General features: G+C 42.0%; 1 long non-coding RNA gene across 3 annotated transcripts in view; it reads right to left on the reverse strand.

The window, feature by feature from the left end:
• Window positions 1-6222: 6222 nt before the first annotated feature.
• The window catches only part of LOC310902065, a 153557-nt gene continuing 135195 nt past the window's right edge, over window positions 6223-24584 (reverse strand). Inside the window, exons 3-6 of one of the 3 annotated variants that reach the window (XR_014586455.1) lie at window positions 11570-13193; window positions 7889-10986; window positions 7415-7493; window positions 6223-6347 (exon numbers count right to left, since the gene is read on the reverse strand). This is a non-coding gene — a long non-coding RNA (uncharacterized lncRNA). The other 2 variants (XR_014586456.1, XR_014586457.1) reach the window with 2 other exon arrangements.

Consider the following 24584-nt stretch of genomic DNA (forward strand, 5'->3'; position numbering starts at 1 on the left):
AGTATCCCAAAGCATTTTACAAATTCAGCAACACATCTATGTTGGACCTGATCCAAAGCACATTAGGGTCAATGAAGTTAATATTGAATGTATTATATGCATGTAAACACTGGATAAATTGCTTGCAATTGCATAATTACAGTTGAAGGCATCCAAACAGCCCTAACTCTGCCCTATAGCAATGGTAACAATAGAAAAAAAGAACAATTGGATGAGTCTTCCAAAAACAAACCAAAAAAACCACAAAGCTCTTCCAAACTGAGACCATATTAAAATAATTAGATCATATAAATCACATGTATTGTTGGCAAAGAACTGCTTTAGGTTGTGTGTACACCTTGGTTAAACATTCCCATTCTTGAGTTTCCTACTGTTTAATCATCAGCCAGAATTTCCTGAATGAAATCAGTTTATCTGATAAATCTTGACAGAAATTTTTAGGGTAGACAAGATTACAAACATTAGTTTATTTTAACACAGTATCTATCTGCAACTAGTGATCAAAGTTGGCCACCAGTATTCCATGTTGGCACTTCCCAGAGAACTGAAAACGCATACTACCCAATGAAGTCTTTAAGTCAAAGAAGTACCAGGAAAATGGTCATCATCCGCTTCTCACCATTTTTAATGTTCTTTCCTTAAGTATCCTCAAGAAGCTACTGTTGGAAATGAAAAACAAACTGGCTGGACCTTTCACCTGACCTGGTGCCACAATAATGCTTTTAATCACACATTTTGGAATATAAGCCTCGGGCATTATACTAAGACTTTTAAAGTGTTGAAGCTAGCAAATCTATAGACCTATTTCAGACACTGTATGAGTTCAGTATTAGCCCTTATCAGGATATATGAAGTACTAAGTTAAAAAAAAAATAATTTCTACCACAGAGTGGGGCTGATATTCTAAAGGTGCACACCAGTATTTTAAAGTTGCAATAAAAAGCAACTCTAACTTTTGTCCTCAAAGCAGTTTGAAGTTCATCATTATGAACACTTATGTCATTTTGAATTTGACTCTCCTTCTTTTAGTGATATTGTTGGACTTTCACTGAGTAAATGACCCACCAGTTATTTTCCTGTGTGGATTTCTGCTTCCCTCAGCACTAGAAGGATGGGGAGATTGTGAAGAATGGAAGAAACAACTGAGGGATAGATGAAGGTTAATAAACCACATAAAGCACTCCCTTAAGCCTACCATGGGAGACGAAGTGGGGGTGCTTTACTGCAGAGCAGTGTGCAGCGATCAGTGCAGGTATCATCCCCGCACTCCGTATCTGCTCCTAAAGTGCTTCCGTTAGGACAACATGATTCCCATCATTCTTCCCAGTAATTCGCAGAGAGTACGCCTCAATCCACACGGGAGGGATTAGAGCAAAATTGCAGTGCTTGTGAGGTACTCCGGGCTGGCAGCCTCGGACGCCAACGCAGTAGACTATTCAGCAGGGACTCTCCGAACAGGTATAAAACAATACAACCAGATGTCATTTCCTCTGCTGGAAAGAGCTCAGCTCTGGGAAAGCTTTCTCTCTGCCTTGGATCAGGCTCCCCAGGGACAGCACAGCTTTTCTGCCAGCTGAAGCACAAACCGATGTTGTCTAGCCCAGCATGCTTTTTGTGATAACTAGAGTTGGACCACTCCACTGCACAGGAACATCCGTGTTCAGCAGTAACAACCTTCAGCCACACAAACGTCTGACCTGAAGATATGGAGCACTGTAAGGTAATACTTCATTTCTCTGAAAACACCCTGAAATTCAAACACTACAGATATTCTTAAAAAGAACACACATGAAGGAGAACAGGAAGGGAGAAACCTTTCCACCACGAAGCAGAGGAGCAGGGACCAGGCCAGCCATGCAGTCTCCACACCAGGAAGTTCCCCAGCCTGACTGGTTAAAGCCCGGACAGCCTTGCCTCATCTCACAACTACCACTGCTTGGAGGAGGTCCCTTGGAACCCGGATTATCCCATGACTCTGTGAAAGTAACTGTCTGACATAAACATAAGACAGTCACTTCACAGTTAACAATGGACTACCAAAGTATTTGATAACTAGCATACTTTAGTTGGGAAAATTCCCTCTCTGCTTTTCAAGCATGAAATGCCAAAGATGTGACTCACCAAGGTGACAATGCCAAAACAACCTAGCATTTTACCATGGTATTACCATGACTTAACTGTTCACACCCTAATTAAAAGTCTCTTGTCAAATGCTGTAATGCACATAATAACGAACATGGCAGCCTAAAATAGTTTGTTTCTAGATTTCAAGACTTATAGTTGTACAGCTACTAACAGACACAGTTGAAATCAGCAAACCAGATGTTACTCAAGTCCTGAAGGCATCAGGTTTGATGTAACACGGTAACTAAGCGCACAACTAGAAAGAGGTTACACAAGTCTGAAGAGGGCACAAAGAATATTTTGTTATGATGAAAGATGAAAAAGTAGGCAAACTGTTGACAGTCCAGTGATCTGTGAACCAGCAACAAGCCAAGACATGTTCAACACCGTCATACTGAGAGAGGGAGTTAGGAGAATATAATAATTTACTAACTTTTAGAGAATTTACTAACTTTTTAGAAAAGGGGGGACTGAGAGAGGGAGTTAGGGGAATCTTATCAAGTAGAGATAGAGTGCTGACGGCATGAAACTAGGATGCTACTTAGTGTCTTTACTAACTATGGTGCTTGTGCAAATTAATTAAAGCAAGAAGCCTTGGGCCCCTTTACCAAGGTCAGTCTCTTAATAAGAGTGTGAGCCTATCTTAAGAAACTGGTATAAACTGGTCCTGTGGATGGGCAAGAGCCAAGAAGCAACTGAGTCTGCACAGAGACAAGAGGTCAACTAGCGGTGACGAGGAAGAGTCAATCTTCATCCCCACGACCCCCGACGACCACCACCAGAATACACTGCGCAAGCGCAGATGGGAGGAGTTTATGGAAATGACTCCTTGGAACTAATTTTAATACGAAGCGGGGACAGGTTATGAATATGTATAGGCGTACTGTGAAACTTCATGCATATGTAACTCTTTACTGTATACAACCAAGGCAAGTTGCCGCGTCAGGTGCGCAGGACTTTGGCGGGACTACCCCCCGTGCTGCCCAGCGCTGAATAAACATACCTACTTTACAATCTTATGGATTGTCGAGTCCGTTTTCCGCAAGTCAGTACGAAAAGAACAGCTCTAACTATGAGACAAGAGTCTCGGTAGGTCATAGAGCATTTAAGGAAGGGAGTTTGGTCACTCGAGGAATTCTTAGCAAATGTTAAGTTCATAGAGCTAGTGTCATTCTGAGTTGCATACTGAGGAAAATACACTTCTAAGTATTGCATCTCAGTTCAGGAACCTACATTTTAGGAAGAATATGGAAACAGTAATAATAGCAAGTCAAAAAAAGAATTAAAAAATATCTTTCAGTGGCCGAAAAAATAACAACTGTATTTTGCTTACATTGCCTGGTCTATTTTAATGTATCCAACATCAATTATAGAAGTGAAATTTTAGGGTTTTGATGCTTACTGTTCCCAAAAGCCACAAATAAAAAGCTCTCATACATATCACAGAGGAAGACAATAAAATAACAGGAGCCAGTGACCAACTAGAGTAGCTTCAATTCCTAGGAACCACATTTCACCACAGGGAAATAATCTACAACAAAAACCTCCAAGCCCCCCCCCCCCCCCCCCCCCCCAAATGCTCCAAAACCAAACAAAAAGAACACAGCCAGCTGGCTGTCATTTCACACTAATGCTCATTGAAAAAATGTTCCAAGAGGCAACTGGTGCCATTCTGGATGCAGACACCAACAGTCTGCATTTTTAGGACTCATCTACATCCACAGTGGTATATCCACTACTGAACAAACCACCAACTTTTATATTTAAAGTGATACAGATAACACTAGACTTCAATCAGCTGTCAAGCTCTGCTCTGCCTTCCTCCGCTTAGCTTCTATTACCATGTATTTGTGATTGCAATTACCTAAAAAATTCAGAAGCTGTAGCCTCATTTTAAGTCGAAATAACCCACCCTTACTTCAGTGGGGCTGTGGACATACAGCACATCGGCTATAAGTGTTAAGGGCAAGCATCTAATTCCCTTTGCCAAAGGCAGAAAAAATTGGATCGCCTTGAATACTTGGCATTGTGAGTGCACACAAACCTGAAAGAGAATAATTAAGATGAACGTTGGCCTGCTAGGTCTTCTTTAAATGGTGCTAGTCATGAAGGGAAGAAAAGAACCTTAGAAGAAAAAAAGCGATTAGAAGCGTTAAATCTGGTTGTTTGGCTTAATTCCCATCCTGAGTCACACTCTAGTAGGAAATACAGACACTTGATCTCTCTTCCCTCCTCTGTCCTTTCCTTTCCCAGTGAACTAAATGTTATGACACCCTATGTCACCCTTCCTGTTATGCCACTTTTATACAGACATGCCTTTTCTCTCATGTCGTTACCCTCACTTTAGATCATACCATCATGCCTACCAAAGAAAATCTATTGACCGAAGGGTTTGTCCTTTGTTTAAGCATTCTGAGTAGATGATCCACCTTCTTCGCTTCATAATAACTTGACAAAACTAAGGAACATGCTTATGTTTGATTAATTAGATTAACTAGTTGCAAACCAATTTCAGAAAGTGACTAATATGCAGATTTGATTTATTTTTAAGGTGGAACTGTTCTTTGTGACGTCTATGAGAATATTGCCAAAAAGTCTTTCAAAGAAAGTACTTCCAGGGCCTTGCTAAGAATCAAAGCTCCATATACAGAAACACTAGAGAAGCCCCAGAATCACATGTATTTATAAAGCACTAACATGCCTGCAGATAACCAATAAAGAGATCAATTTTATTTTTGTTCTTTCTCCAAAATAGGCTTGTCTGAAGACGAGCCTGCTTTTAGAAGCTCCTCTGCTCTACAGCACACCCTTCAATTTTCAGTGGCACTATAGACAAGAAAATTCAACGTGCACCTAGCTGCTTTGCTAAATTGCAGCCAGAAGTCTTCACAAAACCTGGGGGGAGCAAATACCGCATAACATTTTAGTATTGGAGAAGTGGGAGAGAACCCCATCAGTAACAGCTAGATCAAAACATCCCATCCACAAGGACACTGCTCAATTGCAGTGGGCTGAGCTGGTTGTCCTATAACATATGCATCTCTCATTCCTACAGCAACTGAAAGCTCCATATTTACAATGTGACTGAGTAAGGCAAGCTTCCAGAAAACACTGCAGGAAAGAACCCATTCAAACTGCCATTTGGCAGCTCTTTATAAGGAGTAAAATCAGATTGGTGTTTGAGACAGGTCGTAGTGGTCCATCTTTGTGGATGGTCATCTGACCTGGCCTTGCCCGTCCTGGCATTCCCAAGGAGGAAAATTCATCTTGCCATTTCAAGGTATAACTCAGACTAAGCAGTTCAGCAGGTGTTTTTGTTCACATAAAATGCTTGCAAATGGCGCCGCTAATTGAATTACAAATTAACTCATTATCAGATACAGTAAGCAATTTCTTTAAATTAAGTGGAGATTAATTAGAATAGCTGGGCAGAGTAACTGAAGAAAAATGGTCCCACCCTCCTCATCAACATCTAAACCTGTCAAATTATTCTAACCCAACAGAAATTGATTTGGGGTTATCAGGTACATCTGTCAAACTACCACCAAAGTCTTCAAAACCTCACCGTTTTTCCTAGTATTAAAACAGACATTTGATATCTACAACACTTCATAGCATCCTTAAGAACAGGTAGATATTTAGCCATCTGTATTGAAAGAATGGATTCAGTCATGCATTTAAGTGCTTACAAAGGGCACACTTGTTTGTTAGTTTAGCAAAAAAAAGAAAACAGCACCTATTATTCTTTGTAACTTTATTATTTATGGAATCATTATGAGTATCATGGTAATATTTCCTGATAGCTAATAATTACACTGACATTTCCTCAGGTTATGCAAATATATTCACTGCCACCAGTGACACTGGAGCATTCAAGGTTATCCCTCGTATCATGACACTGTGCTACCACAGAACAAAACAAAAAACATGCTAAAAAAAAAATGAGGTTTGGGGGGAAAAAAAGATTCTAATACTGCAATTTTAAAAATCTGTTCCTAAAGGAGAAAATGGTCAAGCATTATAAAACATTATTAGCAACTGTAAAATTAAGGACAAGGACAGTTTAGAAACAATCCATCAACTAATTCTAACTCTTTCCCTTTTCTCCCCTTAATGCAAATTAAACCAGCATGAAAGCCTGACAAACCGGCATGGATATGTGGACAAGGCCAAATCTTGGTGAGTCTTCAATGGTCTCCTTATCATGATGACATGGGAGACACCTGAGGAAGGAATATGGTTGCTATTACTCTCCAACAAACCCACTCATTCCCATCCACATCTAAAAAGTACATGTGTTGCAACAAAGAAGTGAGGAGAAAGCAGATATACCAGAGCTGCACAGCTGAAGACCTGTCTTCTGGAAAGGAAAGAGCAGAGTGGGTAGAAGAGTTAAAAATACTAACTGTAAAGCAATTAAAATTCGCTATAAAACTAATCGGTGGTACCCTATTTGAAAGCAGCCCATTTCCACAGCTGCTAAAAGAGGTGCTGTAAATTAACCAAATGACACACTAAAAAGCTTAAACTTAAAGTCTGCTAATCCCTTTAGACTCAGTCTCTAACAATTTTGTAAGAGGAACTGCAGCTTCTTTTGACAGAAACAATAAATCATCCCCTCAAGCAGGATATCTTGCTGCAAATAGGTATGTAAGAAACTAAATCTGTCCCAGTCGGTTCAGATCAGTGTTTTAGAGCAGCTTATGATTATGTTTTAGAAGAACTTTTTCCTCATTTAAAAACTCCATCAGTTTTAAAGTTAAATCCAAAGATAAATTGGGCACTTAAAGATATTAGAGGCTTTTTCAGTAGATGTGCTGGACATTGTACTAGCTTTCATGTTATTCCAGAGGCTAGTTAAGCTCATTGTTTGGAGTCCAAAAGCTTTTGGAAATTGATGTCTAGGGCTAAACTTAAATCTTTAAACACTTTTCAAAGGAAAATTCATTCTGAGAGCCAAACAGTCTTAGCAGTCAGCCTTTTCAACAGGACCTATTTGCAAAGATAGATCTAAAAGGAATTGCTTCATCTGGCTGCACCAATGAAAACCATTTTGAGAAAAAAAAAATCCCTAATACATCAGTCTGCTGTATCCACAGAAAACAGCAGTTTCTGGTTTGTCCTTCATACAACTGAAAGTGAAACCAATACGTTCAATTCTCCATCTGAGGGCAGGGGTACTGTAAAAAAAAGGGAAATGTAGATGTAAAGTACTGAGATCCTTTATTTGGACAGCAGATGAGACAACAGAGATACATTTATTGATTTGCTGCTCTGCTAATTAACATACCGCTTTCGGTCTTAGCTTTCACCAAAAGATTGAGCTGTTTCAGGCAGTCTTGGAAAGCTGCTCCTCAGAGCGATGCTACCTTGAAACAAAAAAATAGAAATTACAGTGCTTTTGCTAACTGCTAACGTACAAGCCAATTTTACAAACGCTCTGGTCCACTTTTTCTGACATACAGAGCAGTGTACAGCAATGGATGAGGCGAACAAAGCAACATGTGTACTTTAGCAGTGAACACACTGGAATAGGGTACTAGCATGGAAGAGAGCCCCCATGGTCGATATGGGGACTTCAGATCTGCGTCCTTCATCAGACATCTCACTCCCCCTGCTGTAATGCACCCCTTTGTGACCACTAAGTTACAAGCCACTGTTTAGCAACTATAGGAGATTAAATAAAAAATGTGTTCTCAATTTCTGGGACTGCATTTCCATGAAGTTCTCCCACCCTTATTTTCTGAGAGATCTGCTCACTCACAGCCACAACAATTGCAGCTCCAGCAGGAAGAAGGGAAAGATGATGTCCTCTGCATCCTGCGGTCTTCCATGGGAGACCACCCATCGATTCCAGCCCGTGCTCAGGATCAGGGCAGCCAAGCGTGGAAGCCGCACAAGAGAGGGAATGCATCACCAGGGAAGCAATGCTGTCCTTGGTGCTTTGGAAGTTCAGCCTACATATCTGCAGTCCCTGGGAGGTGGCACTCAAACCACAGTCAGACACTCAGCCGGCACTATACGGACTCCCCACTCATCGGGGAGGCTGTGCTTCTTAATACCAGCTTATTTCATCTGCATCACAAGGCAGGAAAGGAGTGATCATGGTCTACCCAAGCTCAAAGTCCAGTGTTGCCTTAACTTCTTTCAGCAATTACTCGGAAAATTCACTTTTATTCAGAATATCAGCACAGATCCCTGACTTTCATTCCTTGCTACATGCAGATAATTAACCCACAAATACAGTAGTTCCACAACAAGAAAGGATGAAAACAAGAATAGAAGAGATGTATATGCAGTCTGAAGGCCAAATACATACAGCAATTTCCAAATTAGACACATAGTTAAAGGAAATGTATCACAGCTCTCAAATGTATAGACATGGGATGACTTCTAAAGCCTGGGAAGTCCCTGAGCTCACAGACTGCTGCACACAGGGAAGGCCCCATGTGAGGAGACACTCCTCTATTTTGCCCTTTTATTATTATTATTATTTTTTTTTAAACACGCTATTTCCCGCTCTGCCACCAAGCATTTCTGGCAACTGATGGAACTACAGTTTTGGGACACGAGCAGATAATCTCGTACTTCAAGAGATAAGTGTAATGCTGCTATTCACATCCAGTGCACCTCAAATGAACAGCATAAAATAATGCCTTTCTTTCTTCCCTGGTGCATTTTGTTCATATCCTCAGTATATTAATATCAAAATGACACCATTTCCTTATGTTTTGAGAAGCCCATTTGTTATTAATTACTTCTCAGTGTTTTTCTGCTGGTCTTTCTACTTGCAGATTTACAGTTCCAGAGAGCCAAATACAGGCAATTAAAAATAAAATAAAGTTCTTAACCTTTACACCAAAAGGAGCAATATGCTGGCATTGTGACAAGATGGACTGTAATGGCATTTCATAAACCTGTAAGCTCATTTAGAGCAACTGTGTGACAACGTTTTAAGATGGAAAACAAGCAAAAAGGCATGTGGCAGGAAAAAAAGCAGAGGGGTGAAACACGCTGGGATTCTACGGCAGCTTTAAACAGAGCACCCAGATGAGGATACCTCGCCCAGAGGATGGGTACTTGTGCCTTCTATTTAAGCGCAGGTGCCCCAGGCTTGTGTGCGTCAAGCAGCAACGTGAGTCTTGCACCAGAACCCACCGCAGCTTCTAGGTAAGGGACCTCTTGGTGCTTGGGAGTTGTGGTGGTCCCATGCCAAACAGATCTATTTTCCTGGCTGGAAGCATGGCTGCTTTTCAGGATATGACCACGTGAAGATGTCAGCTGCTTGTTTGTCCAGCAGGCCCATTCCCCAAGCACAGGCGTGCTGTTAACTACAGCAAAAAGAGAAAAGCAATGTGCCCCTCTTCACTAGCCCTTCTAGAGCCAAGGCAGTGCTGGGCAAACCAAATTTGGGGAGCTGCTTGCCACACTGTGTTTGCCCCACCGACAAGGCAGGTGTGAACAGAAAGTGCAGCCAGCCCTGCTGATGCTGCTGCATGGTGAGGGGAAAACCCAGCCTAAGAGCCCACGCTGAATGCGCAGGGCTGCAGGGTAGAAAGACAAAACCAGCCTTTTACTACCAAACTGAGCGCATTTGATCTGAAGAAAAAAAACAATCACTAAGGCACAATAAATAAGGAACCCCACAAAGAAATTTTTTACAGTCAATTGTCAGAGGAGAGCTGCAATTTCTGTAATGAACATGCATTAAACCCTCAATAAAAAAAGTTAATTAAGAAAATGAGATTTTTTTTTTTTAAACTCAAAACAACTACTCTACTGCTGAAAAATACATTATGTACAGTAAATATGGTTTGTCAGGAAAGGTTTGTTGCGGGTCTCCATTAGTATGGATAACACACTTCTGTTCCAGGAGAACTGAAAACAAATTCAGGCGTTCCATATAGGGAAATAAAATATGAAAAGCAGCAGCACACGAAACACTACAAGATCATAAAAAGGCAGAGAACACAGATGTGCAGAAACAGCACAAAATCCACAGGAAAAAAGAAAGGTCAGATATACGCTATTAAAACAGATAACTGAAGTATGTGCTTTCCCCCATCTCACATTGCAGCAGATTGTAGTTGAAGCTAAGTGCCACGCAGTTTCATCTATCAGTAATTAAAAGCAAACAAACAAGCGTCTGTAAAGAATAGATGGCTTTTTGGTCACAGAGAGAGATTTTGAAACCACATTCAAACAGTCCTGTATTGATGGCTTCCACATTTTCTCTGAGTAATCCAAGAAAAAGCTACTGACAGCATCCCAAACCAGGAGGCAGTAAATAAGGATGTCAGAGGTGACAACGAAAAATACTGAAGAAGGTTCAGAGAACAGCATATATGTATGGTGTGACATAGGCACAACCTATATGGAGGGAAAACTGCAGATTAAAAGACTGTTAGTCACAAGCAGAGAAACATAAAAGGAGGGAGAAATCAAAGAGAAAGGCCTACTTGTATCATTATGCGAGTAGAAATACAGAGTATGCCTTAAAAATGAAAAAAAAAAACAACAACTAACCTTTACTGTGGCTCATAATTGTAAAAAAAGAAAGGGTAAGTTTCGACAAAGCAAACAGAAAAAGAGCTAGCAGGGTTCCTCAGACTTGACACCTAAAGAAATGTTAGGCTGGTATTTTGAGGAGAACTCAATACTTCCACCGCGAGCAGCACACGCTTCCTCAGCAGCCAGCTGGAGCACAATGAGTAATTGCTTTGTGGGTATTCGGCTTCGGTTTCCCCATGCCAGACCACGAGGGATAAGCGGAGCGTGGCCCACCAGCGAGGTTCCTGGTCACCAGCAGGAGCTGGGAGCTTCCTGGGAGCTGACCAAGTAACCGCCCACCCGTGGAGTGCCCTGCAGCACAAGAAACAGGATTCTGGAAAATATGGCAGCTGTGATGTTTATTACAGCTTCTTTATCAACACCTCGGTCCCAAACGGTAACTAAAGCTGACCAAACCCTGCAGCCTACCCAACATGTTTCCCTTAGCTGTAGCAGGCAAAGAAAAGGATAAACTCATGAGCAGCTCAAGGAGCCCCACTGCCTAATGTGCCCAAAGCAGCGAAGGTTTGGAGATGCACACCCCAACAAACACCAGCCTGCTGCTTGAGACCACAGGCTACATACTCAGAGGCCTGCTTCTCTGAGGACCTCTGGGAACAGGCCCAAGCACACCACTCTGACGTGATTAAAAATAATAATCTTTCCTTCAAAGTTCACTCTCTACTCCAAAAGCATCATCTTTTTCACCAAAAAACGTATCATACAGGCAGCACAAAGACAGCCGCTTGCACCTGTTCTTTACCCTAACACGGATCAGGAGCAGGAAATGCAGCACCTCAGCTCACACTAGGAAAGAACACACTCCCCAGTACATGGGAAATATTAATGCTACTTGCTTTGCCTGCATCAATTAATCGAACACAAAGCTTCTTACTTGCTTGCTGGGGGAGAAGAAGGAGTTGCTCTTGTTCACTGTCCTCTTCTTGCAGGGAGGGGAGACAGAACCTGCTGTCTGAGAGCCGCTGCCAGACCCCAGCCACCCCACCTGTGGCTCATTTGTAGCCTTGGCGACAGCACAAAACCAGTGGGGGTAATTCAGCTCCCAGGTGAAACTCTGCAGGCAGCAATTTAGCGCTTGCTTCCAGGTGGAAGGGGGAAATGATTCTCCTGTGTTAAAAACAAAATGCTCTCTATCTCCCATGTGTAGGTTTGGACTTTAGGAGAAGAAGTTTATCCTGATAAATGAATCCCTGTATCCAAGAGCTGTTGGTGTTTTATCAGGGAATATTTTTGCAACTGTCTTTCACAAACCGCTCACTAAAACATTTGCTTACGGCAGTTATTGCTGCATTGGTGCACAAGTCCGACCCAGCCCCATCTCAGCCTCGCTCCGTTATTAGGTGCTTTGGAGGACAGGCGTGGGAATGAGCACTTAGGAATTGCCTTTCCCTGCACAGAGGCTGCAATCCTTACCCATTAGAAGCTGCCTAATTCCAGGTCGATAGCTATGCAGTGACTGATGGCTGCAGGTCCAGTTTTGCATTGTCTGGTGCCCAAATAATCTCTCCATGGTAATTACAGAGCATGTTTTGTGGTGGTGGTTCCTCACAATGGCATTTAAGGATGCTTGTGGGAGCCTGTGAATGACTGGGCTTCTTTAGATATGCATTTATTTAAGTTTTTACACATGTTAAGGTTCTAAAAGAAATGTCTCTGCAAACAATATATTTTTTATGCAAATGTTCCCATAAAGTTGTATGTAATGTAAATTTTAGTTAAAAAAACAATCTTGTGTTTTGGTATTTTTGCATGCTGTTGCTTTGTAAATGTAGGCTGTTTCCCTGCTCTGCAGAGAGGTGGCATGCAGCTGAAGCATCAGTGAAGTTTCATTGTGAGTACTTAATTAACAGAAAAATCTTAGGCTGGTTTTCAAACAGGTGAGCTCAATGCACACACTGAATGCAGGTAAAGCCTTCCCACCAGGCTCCTCCTCTCTCACACATGCCTGAGCCCAAGGAAGGGAGTATTTTAACTTCCAAGTCCCCGCACACCTCTTCCTTCTCATTGCCAAGATGGTGATTATACTGCATATTGTCTTGTTGAGTCTGTTACAGTGTGTACACACTACAAAAAGACCTTCAGCATCCAGAAGTATCAGTCTGGCTGATTTCAGCTCCTACTGGTGCTAGCGGGAGTCTCCCACATGTGGGTAGCCAAACATCTGAGCAGGAATCTGTGACGTGGATCTAGGAGGAGAATATTGCCTTTCATCATGGCTAGCATGCAAGTTAAGTAGAAAAATATTTTTCTTCAGTCTGTTCTTTGGTATCCTGAAGATAAAGCATCTTTACTCTCTTTAAGAAACTCGCCATGTGCTGCACTGGAAAAACAAGTCAGGAATAATTAAAGATGACATCTACTGTCCAAAGAAGCATCTTTGATAAATAATTCATCTTCAAAAACTTGAGAGGTATGAATGAGATGGCAAACAAGGTGCTCCCCTTCAACGTGCGGGCCTTGCTGGCTGACCTCCTGCAGCACGAGCAGCTCATAATACCCTGGAGGTGGGGACAAAGAGAAAATAGCTTTATTAACAAATTTGTCAATGAAAGTGTCAAGTACAGGTGTGTGCTGTAATCAAGTACTTGCATACTTCATGACAGACATTATCATGCACCACTTGAAGTATCAGCTAGTTTCCCACAACAGATTCAGGGAAGAACAGGGACATAGACTGAACTCGCCCCCCCACAACCACAACGCGTTACTAAGGGTTTGCACAGCGTCTGTCCTTCATGCAGGATTGTGGTGACAAATACCCATGCGGTTACAAACGACATGGCATTACATGGCTTAGACCCCAGGGAGCACCCTGCCAATTCTCTATCCTTTATTTTTAGATCTGGTGGCATACGCATTTTGAGTGCCCTTAGCAGAAAGTCGCAGCCAGCGAAGTGTCAGTACCACACCATTTTCCATCATAAGCTTTGAATAGTCTGATTTTACATATTTTGCTGCCGGTCTTCCAGCAATGGGATGTGTTTGCTTTCTCCGGCAGTCACTCTTACACACACCTACTGAAACATCTGCAGGAAAAATTTGCTCCTTTTAACCTTACGTCATTCTTCCTGGAGCTCTCCTGCTCCTCGTGCTAGAGGGTGCCTGTTTCGAACATGTTTAAAGAAAGACGTTATCCCTTCTCCCAGGTTTAGCAAGCAACAATAAGCCTTTCTCTTACTGGAAAATCCTACAAAGAAAATTTTAACAGAACCCATCTTCGTACATCATGTCACTTCACTGAAGGGCAATTCTGGATAAGAAAATTTAGATCAAATATTTCTATATAATATACATATAGATTACACATATATTTACTGCTTCGGACTAGATTAGCCTATATGAAAATTCTTTTTATGAGAGGATTGAAAAGGAGCATATCTGTATTGAGTGTACCTGAGCTGATTTCAAGTAAAAAATATCTGAATGGGGTATTGTTATGTGACAGGCAACGCATTAGTGGGGAAGGGAAAAGTGCTCCGTGCCGAGGAGGGGCTCCCACATGGTTTGAATTTGACAAATTCAAAACAGCAGTAGGATGCTTCATCGGGAAGGGTGAGTCAAAGATAAAGACAGACATTTTAGAGGTGCTCACAGCAAGCTGCTCCTTGCTCAGACTTTATGACCCCCCAAAAAACTTGTCAGAGTTTTCCTTTTCCACTTGCGCGTTATATGGATCAATTACATTTAACTTTGGACATTTCCCCATCTACTTGCCAACCATCATTTACTTAACATAAATATTGATTTTTTTTTTGTCTCTGTTAATCAGAGCTCATCTCACAGACTCTTACCCTGCCAAAGGAAAGCTCCACGTGGATGCTGGTAGATTGCTATGACCTTACTGAGGGGGGTTGGATTACCAAACTGGCTTAAAAAAAAGGGAGAAAGGGGAAAAGAACAAAAAACTACTCAGCTCTACACAGAAGATGTTATGTATATGTGTGCACGCCATACTAAAATCTCTAAGGGCTTTTTTGATTGGGAACTTGGTGGTGCTTAACACATTTTACAAAGATTTTTTTATTAAAAAAAAGCATATAGAGGCATAAAAAGACATTTTCTTGCCTCCTGTCTGTGCTTTTTCAGTACTTACACTGAGAAAACATGCACATCGTTTGTGCTGCAGAAGTATTTAATGCTTTACACATTGCTAAGTGGGCAATCTTGATAGAAAACCACAATCCAATTTCAATTTGCTTTCATTTGTTGGCTGGCCTGGCCCATCACTAAGGTTGCATCACACAAAGGTCGAAGCCTGCTGTGCCCCCTGCTAGATAGCGAGGGGACTGCACACTGCTTGTGGTCCAAATTAATGTCATGGGGAAATTCCAGATTATTAACCAAGAGGCCAGAAATAAGAAGCTTCTTACTGAACACCTTCTAATATTTTGAAGGTTTTTTTGAATGTCGTCATCAAACCAAACTTGTCAGGACACAGCACTCTTACTGGGAACCATTTAAATCTTTTAATTTTGCTGACACTTGCCCTTTGAAGAAAGGATGGTTAAATTTGTCTACATAAAATGCGAGTGGACTTAAATTTTTTGTTTACAAGTCAATCCACAGAAGACCTGAAAAAATAATTAAAAAAAAAACAAACAACAAAACACACCTTTAAAGAATGGCAGGCCCAACCACACTTCCACAAAAACGACTTGTGCAATTTGTGTTCTCCTAATCCTATACTGTGTCCGTGATTCAGACAGGAAGAAGTCTAATTTATTTGAGCATCCATGTCTAGAAATCACAGTTTTGAAAAGAAACAGGAAATACATTTTCTCAAAATAAATTAAATGAGGAAAGTCCACACTTTTCTTATGAGCATGATGAGACTGCTTTCATGCAGGTTTGTATAGTTTTCATGTTTAGTGAAAGAGGATATTCCAAATTAAAATACAATTATTTTACTAAGAAACATACCCTTCTGCCCTTACAAGGTGAAGAGCTGAATGTTGTGGGCATTATTGAGCAAGTAATTGCTTCCCCCAGTGAATGTTATTTTATGACTCCTATACAATGCACTACAATTTATTCTGGAATGCATTTTCACAGAAATGCCTTGCTGTTCGCAGAAGATGTGTAATACCACAGCGTTCTATTGTGGAGGGGTTTGATGAGAGGGAAGCGGTGTAAAAGGAGGCGGAGGGAAAAGTGAGCTAAGGAAGCTTGTGGCTAAGAAAGCACTGAGGGGACCAGTCTCCGGGCAGAAACCTGCCTAAGGCAAGCAGCACAAACTTTCCTAAAGGGCTGTTAAAGTGACATGAAGTAAGGCAGAGAAGGTCCGAGACTGGTGGGGTGAGAAGGGGAATCACTACAAGCAGCTGAGAATCACGGGATGAATTTTGTACAGGAGAAGAGGCGATGCTGGACCGATAGGAGGCTATAATTAGGAGGCGAAGAATGACACGGAGAAAGCAGAGCTCTGTAGAGGATGGGAACGGTTTTGAACACTGGGAAGATGTTTTTATTCTGAGAGGAACTCAAAATGCAAATAAATGGCTTCATCTTACAGGACTGCGGCTATGTGCCCCCGTGTGCGGTACCGGTAGAAAAGATTTCTTTACAGACAAAAAGTCCTGTGAGAAAATGAAAGTCTGTAGGATCCTCCTTTGCTAGCTGTTGAATGCTCACTGAACCCAAGGACAGGGGGAGCACAGAAAGTTACAAAAATATGAATTCTACCAAGCACCTGCAACGGTAATTGCAAAGATGCTCCTGGTTCCTGGGCAAAACTGGGTTGGGACCTAGAGTGAACTACTACTTCTTTTTTAAAAGACTATACATTTTTTTTTTTCCTCTGAACTGAAACAAACAAAACTTTCTGAAAAACTGAAGCTCTGACTTTTGGCCAGCTCCAGAGGCAGAGGCAGAGTTAAGGCTCAAGCTTCAGCTGCAGGAGCTAAAGCAGGGAATAATGTATGAACAACTCGGAGGAGTGGGACATGCAGTTTTATGGCTGATCTTGAACCATGGGACACCCATTGATTCTCCAAAATTGTTCTAGAGACAAATGAAGTGTAATAGTACATCTTGCCGTGATTGCATGTTGATGCCATTTCCTGCAGCGATGTGATGACACCATGGTTGGGCCATTAACCCATCTGTCACTTTCTGCATTTGTCTCAATCAAACTGACAAAAGGATGGTGTAAATGTGGCTTTGGGCAACGCAAACACGGCATTACAGACCTGACATATAAAAAAGGCAATTGGTATTGTACAGAGGGACTGATATGACACAGACACATTTGAAAGTAGGATTCTTGCAAGAGGCCATTTAAATAAAAGATATGTCACTTCTCTCAAGCAACTTGAGATTACTGCTAAGGCACTCCAAAGTTCCTGTGATTCTTTGACAATCACCCTGCACATATTGTACAGAGCACCACACCCAGCATCAGGAGGAACAAATTCCTCTAATGCCTTATCCTTCAAAAATACAGACATCCACTTATTATTAGGCACATCTGAAAATATGTCTTGTGCAGGTGTAGTTTTAGGAAGACTGTTCAGGACTGTTAGGAACAATGTTCTGGTAACAGCATTGCCTCCGTCTCCGCCAAAATATCCAATAGCTGAAGTTCTGGTAGAGGAAGGAGAAGAAATGCAGGCAGCTGCCTGGTCGCAGCTGAAGGAGCAGCACAAAGCAAGAGCAAGCCAATGAAGCAGGAACATGTGGAAGGAGATGGGCAGAAGGAAGCTCAAGCCAGCACTGCCACCAAAAATCGTCCCTCGTCTGGGACCTTTGGAGTTACTGCTCTCCAAAGTGCAATCAGAGCAGAAAGAACAAATTGAGACGCGCTTGTGAAAGCTTGCCTGTTTTTCCTACAATATCAGTTGTCTAAAAAAAAAAAAAAAAGTTATTACCTCCCCCTGAAGCCTTGTCTAACAAATAATATGTTCCATCTGCCAAGTTTTCTTTTTTTCCTTTTTTTTTCTTTTTTTTTTTTTTTCTAACGACTCAATCATCCAGGGATAAAGGAACAGCAACTGTATTTATTTTATTTCCCTAAGTGTAATCTCTCTCCACAGCAGATGTGACAATTTACTGCCAAAGTAAGTTCATCACACAATTAGCGGTGTGAAAGGAAAGCCTATTGTGTACCATAATGGTTTTTCTCGCTATTAGCGGTTAATAATTACCGACACCCGCTCCAGGGGTGGGCTGAGCCCCCCTCCCCAAGCCTGGGCTCTGCATATCCATCTCTCCACTGCACCGAGAGCTGTTTTGCCATCACCCTCTGCTGTGAGACCAGGCTGCCATGCTGCAAGGACACGATGCTTTGTAAGGAATTGTGATAAAAAACATAATTTTCTTGCTCCCAGACTCACAAAACCCCATTTTCACAGCCATGCTTGGATTAGCCTCCATACCCTGAAGTCACTTGACTTGTCTGATGCAGATTGATTAGTTTTCCATTGGTGCTATTTTGGATGTGCTTTGTAGTTACAGTAATGACTTTCCTATAAACTTTTATCGTATTTTCTAATACAATTTCATAAATATTACTAGCACAATGGAGGCTAAGTCCAACATTTTATATAAAAACCCATAAAGTAATAATAAAGATTGTTAAAACTGGACCTTTAAACTACATAATGTATTTTCATCAAATCATGTTCTAGTATCTGACCCTACCTTGCTTTTTTGGTGCTGTCAGCATTTCCTGACAGTTACACCGGGTCCTCTGTGAGCACCTGCCTCTGCCAGCACTGCTGACTTCTTTTGTGTAGGGAGGTTTTGAAAAAAATCTATTCTGGGGCTGTTTATTTTGGAAGGGGGTTGGGGGAGCATTGGGTTTTCAAGGAGAAATCACAGCAGTTGTTGTTTTCTGCTAAAACTGCACCAAAGAACTAAAATAAAGCCAACAAAACTCCCAACAGATTCAATACATCAGAAATTTATGAAGAGCCGACTAAGAGCGTAAAGCTAACAAGCATCTATCAAAGCCTCTTAAACAACCACGTACATGCTTCTCTGTACTTCACTTCTTCTGGGAGTAAGGTGACCTTCAAACTACATTAACCTAAGAGTCCTTTACCCCAAACAAGGGCACGCACACTGTAGTACAACAGGCTTTTATTTATGCCCATTAGCTTTACTTGAGCTGTTTGCATGGTCCTGCTCCTCTCCAGGCACACCAAAGTTGCGGTCTCTCTGCTGCCCAGTGCCAACCACCACCCAAGGCAGGTTTTCCATCCAGAGGAGCACAGCTGTCCCCAAGCGCCCAGCACCAAGGCACTCTGCCAGTCCGTCATGGCTGGCACCGGGGGACAGGGCAGTCACCCTGGGACACCTACCGCAGTAAGGGACCTGTTCTGTGTTTTGCTGTGCAAGGGACTCTCTCTTCCCACTAACTGTAGTGAGAAATAAGTCGTTTTGATACCTAAAATTCAGACACGTAGAGGGGGCACACAAACAGCATGTTCCATCTCCTGGGATGTGTTGGGGAACCGAGAGAAGAAGCAAGCAATGACGTACTGGTCGGTGAGAGTGCCCTGGCTGGTGTGCTGGGAGAGCAGATAGGAACTGTACTACCCAGGTTAGAAATACATATTCAGGCAGCATTACTAGCATAACAGGAAGCTGTTCCTGTTGGCAGATCAGGAAACAGAAAGTAGCTTTTTAATGCTTAAAAATACGTGGGCAGTGTAAAGCAGGTGCTGGGTACAGAGTGATATGAATTCACCACAAGCAGCTTGTCACAGCTATGTAACTGGCAAATCTCTGGGCAGCTTCTGCGCCCACCACAGCGAGAGGCATGGTTTCTCAGGCCTCACTGCTACCCTCAGTCTGTATAAGAACTTCTTTGCTGGTTCTCCTGCTGGCCTCCCACCCCGCTTTGCTCCCCTGGTGCCTGTGCTCCTTGCTGGACACAGAGCCTCCCTGCTTGGGTCACCTCCCTGCTGCCGCAGAGCGCATCCCTGACTCTTGTCACCTCCACCTCCCACGAACCAGCACGCCCACCAAGCACATCTGGCGTGTTTATCTGGCTGCCGTACCTCTGCCCGGACCCTGCTGGGACCTTGGCCTGACTTATGTGCTCGGGAGAGACAACCTGTAAGCAATATGTTCCAAAAACGCGCACGGATTTACGCGTGTCCCAGGCCTACAAAGTGCCTGCCAGTAAGCCTTCCCTTGGAGAACGTCTCGGGGGCTGCCAAGAGATTGCAGAGAAAGTTCGTAAAAACTGCTGTATATGCTGTCATTTTAATGGGACTCTGTGATATCACAGGTGACTAATATTTTTTCCCTGATAGGTACAGATATTGCACTGTTGAGGGGATGCCAGAAAAGAGCAACCTAATTTCTGTCCTCCCTTTTTTCCAGCTGCCAATCTCCTTCTGCGTGCTCAGTGCAGCTGGTGAGAATGGAACAGCTCAACCCCTCATCCTGTAATGGCTCTGGCCAAATCTGCTCTTTTGCCCCATGCCACTTCCTAAGAGAAGCTGTGACCACAAATAGTTGTCTTCACCAGGTGTCTTGCTTGGCCCCATGCTTTGTCTGCCAAGCTGGTAATACGGAAAGGCTGTAAGACATGGGGCAGGACTGAGAAATAGCATTTCATCAGGAAGATTCATTCATAGTAGGCTATTGAGGATCTCAAATTGACACCGCTATTCCTCAAAAGACAGATCACAGAGCTGCAGGAAACAGGGTGAAAAGAAATTTGAGAGCCCGACTAATATACCCCATCTCAAAAAGGCCATCTGTGGCACATTTGTCCAACCTGTTCTCGAAAGCCTTCAAAGATAAAATGCCCGTGATCTATCCCTCCGGGACTTTTAAGAGAGACAACCCCCAGGACACGGAAACAGCCACCTGCAGCTCCTTTCAGCAGGCAGCTCCCGCCCGTGCTCCCACAGGCCGGGAAGCAGTGCTGAGAGCACGGCAAGGCTGGCTGCTGCTTCTCCGGGCGCCGGTTTGCATGAAGCGGTACCGGCAGAGAATCCCCCTCCAGAGCAAATCCTCCCTCACTCACAAGCCCTCCAAAGACTTTCTGGCTCACAAGAGACTCGCTGTTGAGCTGGGAGTACATTGCATCCCATGGCAGGACTTCACCCCTTTCTAAGCTTCCTCGTAATTTCTGTGTCTATTTGAATACCTCAAACTAGGTATTTCTGGAAAAGCTAGAAGAAATAAATGATTTTCAAAAGCACTGATCTGTACTTCCCAGAGTTATTGGCCAAGAGTTACGCATTAGGTATCATCTTTTACACATTTTATCTACCAGATTCACTGTGCAGGTTCTTCCTCCCTTCCATGCCTTTTCCAGCCTCTGCACGTTGCATTAATATCCACACATCCCATCCACAGGGGAACACCCATTTAAGAAAAAGGCTGCAGCCACTTCCAGATGATCTTTCTGGAAAAAACAAATTGCTTCTAAATGTTTTTGGTCTCCTCGCTTCCCAGTGCAGCAGCCAATGTCCTGGCTGCATTTTGCTACCAGAGGGCTAGCCTCGGTTGTCACTCAGAACGAAATTTTGTTTTCCTTCGGTCATTCTGGCTCTCTCAGCAAACTGAGTTAGCTCACTGATGGTGATTCTTTCCTTACAAATGATGCTGGTTAAAAAGAAACCAGAATATGACACCATGCCGCTTGGCAATGGCAAACCAAGAGCAGCTACGTTCTTCTGAACATGGGCTTTAGCAGAAGCGAGGCACAGAAGCATTTTTCCCGTTCATTTCTTTGCCTCGGGTGTTCAGTTTCTCTTGGTATAATAGGCTTCTCTGTGCCCTTCCTGCGTAGCTTGTTCACTTTTAAAGACACAGAAGGAACCTCCTTGCAGACTCTCTGCTCTTAATAGTTTGTAATGCATCTATCTGAAGGAAACACTCACAACGAAATCTCAGCAAACATTTCATATTACTTATAGAGCAGTAAGTGCTCTAGGAAGTTTGCATGAGCTGTTCCCTCATGGTTGAAATAAGCCTACTTCATACTTTTCAATACAGTATTGCCTTGGGACTTAGTGCAGTAGGCATACATTTTAAAGTTACATAAGATTAATTTTTTATGCCATTGAAGCGAATTTGCTTTGTAATTAAATTTATTTCCCCCCCCTTTTTTTTTTTTTAATTCAGAATGCTAAATAGCTTACATTTGCATTTGGAAGCTGGAGTATTGAAGGACATAATATAGTATGTGAGATCTATGTTAAAATTTACTTTCTAAGAAAATAAAATTACTATAATTTATTGGTAATTATGTATAATGTTTTATAATCAAGAGAACTTGGAGGAACCCCTCATCTCCTGAATTTTTGTCTGTTGATAGAAAAAGAATTCATTAACGTAGAAATAATATCCATAAGTAAAGAATAGATACATCTCTATCTCCTCTGAGTGCGAGCATTGAATACCACGTGAATTCAGTAATATTAAAAGAACAGAAGATGTGATGGCTACATTATGCATGAACCTGGTGTAGTTTGCTCCTTCAGAATTTGTCAGCTTACTTGTGCTTTTTCATTCATTTTACAGCAGAGATCAGAGTGGGAAAGATTCCCTCGGCAGTGGAGCTAAATAGGATAATAATATATTAAGGGTAATAGGAAGGGGGAAGGGAAGAGGGAGGGTTTCACTCAGCTGTCTTCAAAGATCATTAGTGGAAAGTTAACACTGAAATAGCAGTGGGTTCACATTTCTGTAAATTCCAGTTTGCCTTCACAATTTTAAAATATTTTAAAAGGTACCAATGGAGCAAAGAATAGAAAAAAAACCATCTCTGGGGTCAATGAAATGATTTCCCTGCCAGCCTGGAATTATCCCCAAGGAAATGTTTACTACTATTCCATTTTGTTACCTTAAAATGTTCCAAGAAATGCTTCCCTTGAAATAGCAAAGATTCTATTCCAAAGAGATTAAATGTAGCTTTTTTAATATTTACATCTTCCCAAGTAATTCCTTTCCTACAGCAGGGGCATGATGCTAGGTACTTAAGACTGCTACCAGTTCCTCTGCTTTTCAGCTCAGGAAAGAATTCTTATTCAAAGCAGCTCTTAAGTAAATGTTTAAGTGCCTTCTTGAATCAGAACCAAAATTGTCACTCCCCAGGTGATATATATATATATATGCCTATTTCAAACTGTATCTTTTTTTTCCTTACACTCTTCCATTTCTATTTTTTTTGTCTCTTGAGACGTCTCCATTTTTTTTATTACCAGCTTTCTGGTGAATGCCTTCCCAGAACCAAATGAATTGTGGTCATCACTCTCATATCCAACCTCTTTATTAAAAAAAAGTTGGAGCTATTTAATTTTGCACTGTTATCTGCTTCATTACAGGAACATTCCCGCATGCAGTTGGAGCAGGCCTCCCAGCAGTCGCTGCTGGTATCAGTGTAGCCCATGCCAACTCCTCTTCCTGCTCCATCAGGCAAACCATGATGACAAGGAGGAGAGCACAGGGCTGTCAGAAGCACAACCCAGGTGCCCTCACAAGTGGTGAAGGAGACTTTAGGGACTTTGGTGTGAGAATAAGAGGAATGATAAACAGGATGGCCTCTTGCTTACAAAAGGCACAAAGTGGAGTGATGAAACATTCACCAGCTCTCCCTCCTATCATATTTGTTAACTGAGGCTGAATTTTATTTAGCCTTGAACGAAGTCAAACACATTCATTTCCACAGCACAGCTTACATGAATGGAAAACTTGGTCTTCTGTCACCTTTTGCTCTGTCTCTAATCCATCAGTGGATTCTGTTCTCCAACTTCAAATGTCCATTTTGGCATTTAAATTAGGATCATGAGGATAAGCACACCTCTGTATACATACACTTCCATTTTCATAAGAGCTGAAGAAGCTTCTTACCTGCGTGGGACAACCACAACCCTTATCCCAAAATTCTGTTTTCTAATGACATTTGACTGTTTGGTTTGCAAGGCAGGCAGTGCTTGCAGAGTTGGCTTAAAATAATGAGTGAGAGGTGGAGCAGGCCTTTAGTCCTATGACTCACCACCTTATGATTATTTAAGAGTTCTTGAGTTACTGTATGCATTGATATGCCATGCCAAACCCCTGAAAAATTAAAATTTTAAAGGGGGATGATTTAACATTATATTATTGCTTAATGAAATGACAGAAACTTCAAGCCCAATTAGAAAGCTTCTTGCCTTTAGGCAAAAATCAGGCTGATGTAAGAAACAGCATGACTTTGAAACATCACTTATTGACATATTTCTTCCTCTAAAACTACACAGATCAGATGAACAGCAATCTCTTCTCCCAAGAAAGTGAGCGAGAGAGAGAGCTGAAGCAAGAACTTTTACAATTGTCTTTTATGGGAGTTTAGAGCTCTGAAATTGTGACTTCCTGCATCCAGACACTCTTTCCCAACCCTGTCCCTTGGCAGGAGAGAGAATCTCAAAAGTGTCCAGCATTCACAAGATAGAACTTACAAAGATACAGCGTTAGATCTTCAAAAAGAGGAAGTCCCTAGCAGACTTCACTATTGTAAACCTGTCTCAAGCAGCATGCATAACATAAATAGTGCACCATTCATTTTCATCCTGGAACCAAGCTCCATGTATGTCATTACCTGATATGTTTTCCTGAGTGCAGTGTTAAAATGCTGAAATTACAGTGCACATATATCTTCAATAACATGGATTATTCACTGACCTCTAACACACAGTTTCCACAAACTATACATGGAAATTAAGGATTGTCTATAAAGATACTAGTTAAAAAATCTGCCTGCTGAAGACTTAAGATAACCCCCTAGTTGCAATCACTCAGAAATCAGGTTTTAGAAAAGTTTCACCTTCTCCTTACGCATATGCTCCTGCTAGTGGATGCTGGAGTTTAAACAAAAGCATCAGTCCTTGCTGATAACGGAGATGAGGATTCTGTGGTGACCTCTAGACTGCTGCTCCTAGTGCTGA

The sequence above is a fragment of the Anser anser genome, assembly GCF_964211835.1.
Source record: "Anser anser genome assembly, chromosome: 6".
Classification (NCBI taxonomy): Eukaryota; Metazoa; Chordata; class Aves; order Anseriformes; family Anatidae; genus Anser; species Anser anser.